Here is a 10,834-nt window from a genome sequence, read left to right as displayed (position 1 = left end):
TCCACATCACCTGGAGGTCTGTGTCTGCTGCTCTGCCTGTCAAAATTAAACCAGAAGCTCACTGTTTCTAAAGCAAACTTACAGAAATCAATAATAAAAGTAGTAAGTTAAACGTTGTAGTGAGTGAAACATGCAAAAGTTCTCATGAACCTGTTATGTTTTGTTTAAAACATAAAGACGTGGGCTTTATAAACACAGACTTTTAATGTCACTCGTAGCATAGCTTAACATACAACATCGCAGCATTGCAGGTAACTTCTTCCATCACTCTATCTCAGTGTAACCATAGCAATATGTACTTAACAGGTCATGGTACTTAGCACTGACACCTAGTGGCTAGAAGTAGTAACAACTCCTATCACTACAGAACCCAGGGAATAAAGGTTTATGGATCTAGTGATCTCATCTGGAACAGACTGAACTCCGCGACGGAAGTCCGCGAGTGTGTTGGTGTTATAAAGTTAGCGTTGGTCTCAAGCGGCAACCTCCGGTCTAAAAATATGAGTCAGTGCGGAAGTGTTAAAAGCTGCAGTTCATGGAGGATCCACTTGAGGCTGGCTCCGGAAGTACCGGAAGTCACATACACATGAATGGGGAAAAGACGATCTTTGCAGCATTAATAAACATGTTTACAGCCTGGTACAAAAGATGAGTGTAGTCTGAATAGCTCATGTCTCGATGTCCTCTCACTGTGAGGGGGGTGAATTTTTTTCAAATTCAGCAATTTCGAAGATATTGAGATTACTAGTCTTCCAATGAGAGACACAGCTGCCTGCAGGAACACTGCAGCTGTTGGCTAGGAGGCTCAAAGCCCGCCTCTTTACGTCACACTGGCTTGACAGAAACAATATGGCTGCAGCTGCCGATTGGCTTCAAAACAGCGTTCAGAAACAGATGGGTGACGTCACGGATACTACGTCCATATTTTTTACAGTCTATGGTTGGTCTGCTGCTGCTATTTCCGGTTTGAATTTCAAATTAAGAGCCCCTTAATGGAACGAACATGGTCCAATCAGATATAGGGTTAGGTTTCGTTTTTCAGCTTGATCACAGAACGGCGGGTAGCGACATTGATTAACAGCATGTAGACCCAATGAAATTTGGGGGGGGGGCAATCAGATCGCAGGAGGGGCGGGTGCCCCCCCGTGCCCCCACGGAAGATCCGCCACTGGTGTCAGGTCCTCAAGGACTGGCAAGGCGCAAACTGATGTTTTGTTTTAAACATGAAGTCATTGAGAAATATTACACATACTTGAAAATAAACAGCAGTTACTCCAGACACATGCTGGAACTGACAAACATGTTGAAAACATGTCTGTTTATGTGTGCGCATTTGAAATGCGAGGCCCTGCTCTTTGACATGGATGCGCACACAGCTTCTAGTTGTGCTGCACGCATTATCCCTCTGCATGAGGTTTTTATCAAGTAGAATGATACAGCATTATCATACACATATATATATCAGACAGATATTACTGTTTGATATTTATTTCAAAGGGGAAAACATCAACTGTGCAAAGAGTCAGCTCAGTCACTTTATTTTTGGCATCTTGACATTTTAAACAAGTATAATATACGTTCATCTTCATTACAACTATACACAACTCATTGTTTTCTGCACTGTAACTCTAGTAAATGAGATGGACTCACCATGTGTAAATTGCGCAGACACTGATCATGTTAGAGTCACTTTCCTTGCCTTCTTGGCCGCAAACTCAGCAAGAAGATCTTCATAATCCAATTTGGATACAATGACCTTTTCAATTGATAGCAGGGCAAGCCCACACAGTCTGTCCTGTGACTTGAAGGTGCGCAAATAGTTTTTGATTAGTTCCAACTTTGAAAAGCTTCGCTCGCCCGATGCCACCGTTACTGGAAAAGTCAATGGGATCCTGAGTGTAATCTCACAGTTGGGGAAAGTTCCTTCAATTCCTTTGAGGTATAGTGTTTGAAGTGCTGTAGTTGTTCCCTTTGGGATTATCTCTCCAAGTATCCTCGACTCCTCGAAGGGGTCCGGTGCACTTTGATCCTGAGATTCGGACTTGCTCAGAGCATCACTCAGTCTTGGGCTCTGTCTTTGCAGGTCAGTCTCCTCCATTTCACGCAGTTTGGCAGATCAAAAAGAAATCCAAACATGTTGCCAAACTCCTGCATTTGTTTAAAACAGGTATGGAGAGAGAGAGCAGTGAGGGCCTGGTCCACTATCACATTAAAGGAGTCCGTTATATACGCCTGCACTGGGTCTGGACTACATTCATTTTCTTTTTCATCACGTTTGCTTTTGTTTCAGGCTCAGTGTCCATATCAGAAGCAATCTCTGTTGTAGTAGCTTTTGCAGACACAAATGCAGTGTCTCTGACAGACAGACAAAATCATATATAACTATCAAAACATTTTTGTTAGATAATTAAAATAAATAAATAAATCATCATAATAATAATACAAATAAAAATAAAAGCCAGATTGCAGGTGTAGCAGACTCAAGATAGTTGCTTGTCAGCAGGAAGGAAGTCACTCAGAAGTCTTGATCTTTGCTTTTATTCTCATGACAGGAGCTGTAGAGAGGGGCACAGGGCAAAGTGTCACACACACACACACACACACACACACACACACACACACACACACACACACACACACACACACACACACACACACAGGCAGTGGCACGGTCTCTCTCCTGCAGAGTCACATAATATGCACATTAGGGAAATCTCCAACGTATTTAACACTGATGGTTTAGCTGCTGTCTGTAACGATGCTTAACAGAAGACGCTTTAGCTCATAGCTCATAGCATATCATTGTTAGACCTTATTCGTATGTATATGTTATTATCTATGTCGTAACCTTATCATCACAGTAATATATTCAGAGTATTTCGTTGGTATGATTGTATAGCTACATAGCAGGGCCAAAGTAAATAACTACTAAAGTAAGTTTGAAATAATAATCATTGTTTCTTTGAGAGTATCTTCATACACCTCCTCTGGACAGATCAATTTTTATTATATGCAGATGTTCAATTTTACAGCCATTAGCATTATTTTTTAATAACATTTACTTTCATTTCAAAAACTGAATTAGCTAACATGTATTTGCATTTATTTCACACACCATCTCAAAGCAGGACCTCAGCACTGAAACAGAGGGGACAACACACTCCTCCTCCAGCTGGACTGAACCTGAGCTTTCAGCAGTGGACAGAGGAAGGGGGAGAGCTTCTGCAGCAGGCCTGTGCTGCATGGAACGACAGCTTTGCTGCTGATGAAGACCCGGAGCCAGGCGTGGAACAAAGACAATACAGATAAACAGCATACAGACAGCATGTGTTGTGGCAGCATGGATTTTAGGTGAGGGCAACAGAGTGGGGATCCATAGCAGCACTGTATGGAGAATTAGAGACACATATCCAGACACTCAGGGCCACTGCTCTGGGTTTATACTCTGCAGACTTAAATCAATGTTTAAAAGCAAGAAAGATAAAACAAGCAGTTTGTATCTACTTCTTACACCTCAATAAAACACACTGACTTGCTTCTTTAATACCAAGTACTTTATAGTTATATTGACAATGTAAATTACTTTTCACATATTTAATATTTTACTTTGAGCCAAGTGAATGCAAATAAAGTTTGTTTTCTTTAAACAGTCTTGTGTTTTATTTTCAATATACAATATTTAGAGTTCTTCACATTATTCACATATCTGTTACACGGTGTATGATGATACAACTTTACACTTTTCATACAGGCAGGTTCTGTAAGAGTGAAAGAGAAGATATAGTGATGGTTAGCAGAGGAACAACAGGAAGCTTACAGGGACTACATGTGTAACATTTTACTCTAGAAGTAAAATATTTTATGATCAGCCATGCTGCTTTATCAATATTGAGACTATGCAGCAGATATGAGATATATAATATTTATTCTTGTTTGTCATGTAAGTGATGCAAGAAAAATATGCCTACATGTGTACAAACGTATCTTCGTTGGATGCGTGCTTGTGCTAGTTCTGTTGTAGGTGGTGGAGGAATCCCAGGAAGATGTCCAAGTCTTCTTTTTGATCATCAGGTCTTAGTGTTCTTGTTTTGGGAAGTCTCTTCCCAGATTTCAACCGTCTTCCAAGGATTTCTCTCTGAAAATGAGGGATGTAAAGTTACATGGGAGACTACAGTTGTGCAGTCTTATGGCTTCTTCACAGTAGATGCTCCATGTTTTGGTCGTCTTATTGTAGTAGCTTTTGTTCCCGTCACAATACAGAATTTATAATTCAACGTCAGTGAATGAATTTTTCCTCCCATGTTTTTAAAATTCCACACAGGTAAATACCAAATATTTTAGTAATGTTGTGTGTTTATGAATGTATTTTGTACTGAAGGCAGAGAAATGTCTAATAAGAAACTTTTAGCATTAATGCCATCACTCACATTGTTACCATCAGAGTCAGGGCTGCAGGCCTGTGGGTGTGGTGCCAGAGGAGTGTGCGCCTCATACACTGGTGAGCTGAATGAAAAGCATTTTGCAGCATACAAGAGGATGTGGTTCTGAAAGGATTCCAGGTCAGGTGTTGTACCGTGGTTACAGGTAGAACAAAGGAGGAAATCATCAGCTCAGTATTTGAGACTTCAGTGTACAGATCTAAAACATAATCATACAGTCTGACAACTCACCTCACACCATCCATGCTTTATCTCTGCTGCTCTCATCAAGTGACCCATGATCACAGCTTCCAAAAGAGCAGCTGAGCTGGTCTCTGACATGGAGGAGGACACGATGCCACATTATCTGAGGAGACATCACAGTGAAACACATAATGTATTGTTCAATAAAATCCTGGGAGAATACAGAATACTGAATCATACTTACTGACATCTAAGTGATAATGTTTAGTTAGCCTGTGGTTATGTATAATAGCATTTCAGGGTCTTGTTCACACTGAGGCAGAGTAATGAGTGAAGATAACTAGCAGACAAAAAGCAAGGACACGGACACGGACACGGACACACACACATGCACACACACACACACACGGACACGGACACGGACACACACACACGGACACACACACACGGACACACACAAACATGGACACACACACACATCTCCCGCCTCCATTCTCCCTCACCCAATCACAAGCGAGCTATCCTGGTCAACACATTCACTGACATTACTTAAAACTGAACATTAACTAATTAACTAACTAACATCATAACTAATTAATAACTAACCCTAGCAAACACCAAACAACCAATCCTTTACAATACAGAGGTGAACAGTTCCCAAATGACTTCTCTGTCAGGTGACATACTTTTCTGCAAATTCTGCCAACATACTGTTGACTGGAAACATAAACAACACGTGTGATGACTACTTGTCGTCCAAAAGCCATGTGAAAAACAGTATTGCATCAATAAATTAAAGGATTTTTGCATTTCATTTTGCAACACACATTTTATTCACTAACACAAGAAGCACACACTATATGGTGGTAAAATAAGTGTAAAGGGTGAAAAACAGAATTCAAAAAAATGAATTTGGAAAAAAATGAATTTGGAAAAAAATGAAACTGAATTCATGGGCCCTACATGGGCGGGTCATCTCAGTTAAAGAGGGCGAGGACATTGACATGAACACCAGTGAGGAGGAGACTGGAGACATGTTCTTCTACAGGAACAGAAAAGGACAGCCCATGTGCATCGATGCACATTCAGCTCTTTGTGAGTGCCACCCTGAACGAGAGACTGTTGGAAGGTTCATCAACCATTCCTTTGCAGCAGCCAACCTAAGGCCCAGGTTGTACACTGTGGACACAGACGGGCAGAAGCATCTATTTGGGATGGCAGGATGGATTAAGGACACAGAGATGTGTCAGTTTCTGCATGTATTCGGTGCGTCATGCATAATAGATCAAGTGTTCAGTCTTTAATATAGATAACAAGGTCAGAGGCAGCTATCGTTTTGTTTGAGGACTATAACAAGGAAAGCATCTGAAACAATTCCTCTGCACAGTAAAAACCAACGTGACCGTTCAAATCCACACAGATGGATATTTTACACACAAAGCACAGCTGCGTCAAATCATTCCTTGTTTCAAACTCAGGACACGCGGAAAGTATTGACCCGAAACCAATGATAACTGACATCCAGCACACCATACATGAAGACGGGTAGGCTGTGAATATGAATCTCATATTTACTGCTGGATCACACTTATATCCAGTGCCTCGTGTGTCATAGTTAGTGTTCAGTCATTATTATAGACAACAAGGTATGGTCATGTTATATTCCCACCACTAGAGGGCGCTCTTCACCAGGATAACAGGGCTGAGGGCAATGAGGACTTGAGTTACCCCTGTGTTTAGTGGTACCCCTTATTGTTTATCGCTGCATGTTCTGGTTTCTGTGCTGGTTTTTCTTTAATGGAACCAAACTTTAGAAGTGAATACATCATTTAAACATTTTACATTGAGTTATAAAGAGTGATTAAAGTAAGCTGTATAATAATGAGTATGAATATTTAACTAGAGAAATCTGAGGATGTAAGTCTACTTATCTATTTATGTTATGTAAGTTATGTACACACTTATATTTGTTTTCATTTACAGAACCACAGACTCACAAATACTGTCTAAGCTTGAAGAAAAGGAGCCTTGTGTATTTCTGTGACTTCAGCTGGAGTCAGTAAAGTGCAGTAAATGTTCCCCTGGGTCCTGTCATCTACATTCAGACTGATGTACCACAGTGAATGTCCATCCTAGGAATCAAACATTACAGTCCTACAGACCTAGCTCTCCTTCATATAAATACAAAGGAACAACACACAGGCTCTTGTTTGTCTTATTGTGCTATTTTCTTACCTTATGTCATCCACCCACCTAAATGTGTCAATGAGGGGGCTCATTTGAAAATATTCAGAGTCCAGTATGTGTTAAACTCAGCTCTGTGTGGACTCAAAGTGAAGTATTGGTCATGGTGTGGACTCTTGTTATGGTTTAGTATTCATGATGTGTGTGTTAGTTCAGTGCTGCAGGGTCTGGAGGAGGCGTGGTGTGCAGGTCTCCACTCTGATTAGGTCCAGGTGTCTCTCGTCAGTGGCAATCAGCAGCTGTTCTGAAGCTCCATGACCCCATCTTGAGGGACCCATCACATTCTGGACTCGCCTTGTGGGTTTAAGTTTAGGGTCCAGGGGGCAGCTATCCAGGAGTTCAGTCAACAAGTTTTAATGACGTTTCCACAGAGATGAAGACAAACATGAAAGTCTCTATTTCCATGATAACCATGTGTAAGTGTTTGAAGTGAGGTTTTCTGAAAGAATAAGAACAGAGTATATATTAATTACCAAGAAACAAAACTATATCAGCAGATTTAAGCTGAATTCTAAATCACACAGTATTACAGAACAGTTCTCCATTTCATCCAGCAGAGGTCTCCCTATGTCTATGGAATGCAGCACGTATAGCACATGAGGCTTATTAATGTGGCGTCATAGATCATTGATGAAATAAACTCTCATCAATCTAAACTATAATACAGTGCATCAACTGCAGTAATATATACTTATATTTATACAACTATTACACTTTATGAAGAACTTAGAGAGCACTTCCATGTCTAGGAGTAATTATGAATTATTAGTATTGGTAACATAATTCACATAACGTGTTGAAGAGGCAAAGGATGCAGTATTTATGAAACTGAGAACTTATAGAAGAACTCTATATGAATGGCATGATTCAGTTTCACACACACACACACCTTCTAGGAATGTCCGACGATACGATAGACAACCTCGTTCTTCTCCAATCGGCCAGCCACGGATATCTGTAGAGGACCAACCAGCCGCAGAGGGGCGCCTCCAGGTAGGTTCCAATCCAGCACGGGGTTAACAAAATGTCCTACAATCAACTCAGACTGTGTCACTACATTGTATTCATATGACCTTAAACAGCTACATTTCAACACTTCAGGCCATATGTACCAACTAGTCTGGGGAAATATTAATCTCACAGGATGAAAATGAAGATTAGACATTAATGTTGCTCGTGACTGATCAAATTTGATTTAATTGAATTTAATGATAACATAACGATAAACAATATCTCAGTGCACACCAAAAAGATGACACCCTTAAATAACTAGAACATGACAAATTGACCAAAAACACTGCTACAGTGTCACTTCTTAGAGTCCATGAAGTCTATGAGAATAATAAGCAGATGTTCAATGAATTATTATGTGTAAGTGTAAAGCTAAGAAAATGAATATAAATGATTTAATTTGTATCACCATCACTTACAGTAGTGGGGATCCTGTACCTTAACCAGAGTACTACTGACACACTGTGAAAATACAGTCCTTCAAATAAACCAAGTAAATAAAAGTCCTGAGATCAACCCTGCTTTAAAGGAAATACTGCCAGTACATAAAATGTGGAGTGTTCATAATGCTGTAAAATGGTCCCTTATAGTATTTAACTATTACATCTGATATTATTTAAAAATATTATGGCAGGATTAAAAGAAATGTGTCATTTCACTAGCATATACAGTGGATAGTGAAAGTCTACACCCCCCTGTTAAAATGCCAGTGTTTGTGATGTAAAAAAATGAGACCAAGATAAATCATGTCAGAACTCTTTCCACTTTAATGTGACCTATAACATGAACAATTCAACTGAAAACAAAATAAAATCTTTCAGGGGGAAGGATAAAAACTAAAAATCTAAAATAATGTGGTTGCATAAGTGAACACACCCTCTGATAACTAGTGATGTGGCTGTGTTCAAAATTAACCAATCACATTCAAACTCATGACAAATAGTAGTCAGTATCCACCTGTCATCATTTAAAGTGACTTTGATTAATCCCAATAAAGATCAGCTGTTCTAGGAGGATTTTCATCACATGTCCTCAGTTCATCTTACAGCAAAAGCCATGGTCCACAGAGAGCTTCCACAGCATCAGAAGGATCTCATTGTTGAAATGTATCAGTCAGGAGAAGGGTACAAACATGTTCCAAGGCATTAGATCTACCATGGACCACAGTGAAGACCGTCATCATCAAGTGGAGAAAATATGGAACAACAGTGACATTACCAAGAACTGGACATCCCTCCAAAACTGCACATCACATAAAGAACACCAGACCCACAGAGAAGCATGGTGGGGGCAGCTTCATGCTTTGGGCCTGTTTTTCTTCAGCTGGAACCAGGGCCTTAGTCAAGGTGGAGGGAAGTATGAACAGTTACAAACACCAGTCAGTTTAACACAAAACCTCCAGACCTCCATTAGAAAGATGAAGATGAAGAGGAATTTCACCTTTCAACACGACAACAAACCAAAGCATACATCCAAATCAACAACAGCATGGCTTCACCAGGAGAAGATTAAAGATTAGGAATGGCCCAGCCAGAGTCCAGACCTGAATCCAGTTGAATATAGGAGATGCCCTCACTATCTGATGGATTTGGAGCTTTTTTGTAAAGAAGAATGGGCAAATATCACCACGTCAAGATGTGCCATGCTAATAGAGTCCTACAAAAAGAGACAGAGTTCTGTAATAAAATCAAAAGGTGCTTCAAACAAGTATTAGTTAAAGGGTGTGTTCACTTATGCAACCACATTATTTTAGATTTTTAGTTTTTATTCTTCCCCCTGAAAGATGTTATTTTGTTTTAAGTTGAATTGTTCATGTTATAGGTCACATTAAAGGTGGAAAAAGTTCTGACATGATTTATCTTTGTCTCATTTTTTTACATCACAAAACCTGGCATTTTAACAGGGGGTGTAGACTTTTGATATCCACTGTGTGTGTGTGTGTGTGTGTGTGTGTGTGTGTGTGTGTGTGTGTGTGTGTGTGTGTGTGTGTGTGTGTATATATGTATGTATATATATATTGCTTGTCGGCCCATTTATTGTTTCTTTCCTTTTATACTTTTCATTGTCAAACATGTAAACACTTCCATAAAGCCAAAAATATCATTAATAAAGCCATTTATTACATTTTATTAGGTGTTTTGAAGTTATGTATGTATATATTGTTATATATGAGGCCATTCATGACAGTGTATTAGGTGTTTTGAAGAAATACTTGTGAAATTCAATCCCAGTCTGTTCTCCATTAGTTTCAATGGGCTTCCATCTATTTCCACATGCGCCCACTTTGTATTGGGGGAAATGTGACCACCCTGTGGCTAAAAAGAGCACTCCAAATAAAGCCATTTATTACTGGAGAAATTTCATTTATCATGACTGTAATTTCAAAAGTAACATTTTACACTAACATTGCCTCTTTCTGTTTTTTCAAATAAATTGATTGTATTTTTTTTATCTGTGATATCTACAATGTTTAGTTTACTTCTCCCTGTTGTAAAGGAGAACCCATTTAGGAACACCAATGTCTTGTTCCTCTTGTTTTACATTTTAATCAACATATATTTGTAGTTTCTCATTTTTGCTATGTATTTTGATTTTTGATTTTTGTGTTCATGCTGTTCTGACTATTTAGGACTTCACCTGACCTGATCCCTTTGGTCTAAATATTCTGATTCTCCTGTTCTCCTATATTACAGTATATTACTCTATTCTTGTGATATTATACTTGCCTTCTTACACAACAACACAAATGAGAGGAAAATGCTTCAGACCTCGTTAAGTAGTCTGTAGAAGCTCCGTTCATTTACCATTCACCATTCCCAACCCTTGGAGAACACTAATGTGGAGACAATCACTGCAATAACAGACATGTAACCTAAATTACCAGGACATAAACTCATGTAAAACAATATAGATACAATTCATTCATTCATTCATTAATGTTTTTTAAAAAGTCAAAC

General features: G+C 39.3%; 1 long non-coding RNA gene across 1 annotated transcript; it reads right to left on the bottom strand.

Moving 5' to 3' along the window:
• Positions 1 to 5,582: 5,582 nt before the first annotated feature.
• On the bottom strand, positions 5,583 to 7,962 carry LOC117822538. Its single transcript, XR_004633205.1, has 3 exons — positions 7,756 to 7,962; positions 6,858 to 7,305; positions 5,583 to 5,801 (listed from the first exon to the last, which is right to left on the bottom strand). It is a non-coding gene; the product is annotated as an uncharacterized LOC117822538 (long non-coding RNA).
• Between the last annotated feature and the right edge of the window lie 2,872 nt (positions 7,963 to 10,834).

This window comes from Notolabrus celidotus, chromosome 1 (genome assembly GCF_009762535.1).
Source record: "Notolabrus celidotus isolate fNotCel1 chromosome 1, fNotCel1.pri, whole genome shotgun sequence".
In the NCBI taxonomy this organism is placed as follows: domain Eukaryota; kingdom Metazoa; phylum Chordata; class Actinopteri; order Labriformes; family Labridae; genus Notolabrus; species Notolabrus celidotus.
The sequence above is the reverse complement of the archived record's forward strand: the minus strand, read 5'-3'. Positions and strand labels throughout refer to the sequence as shown.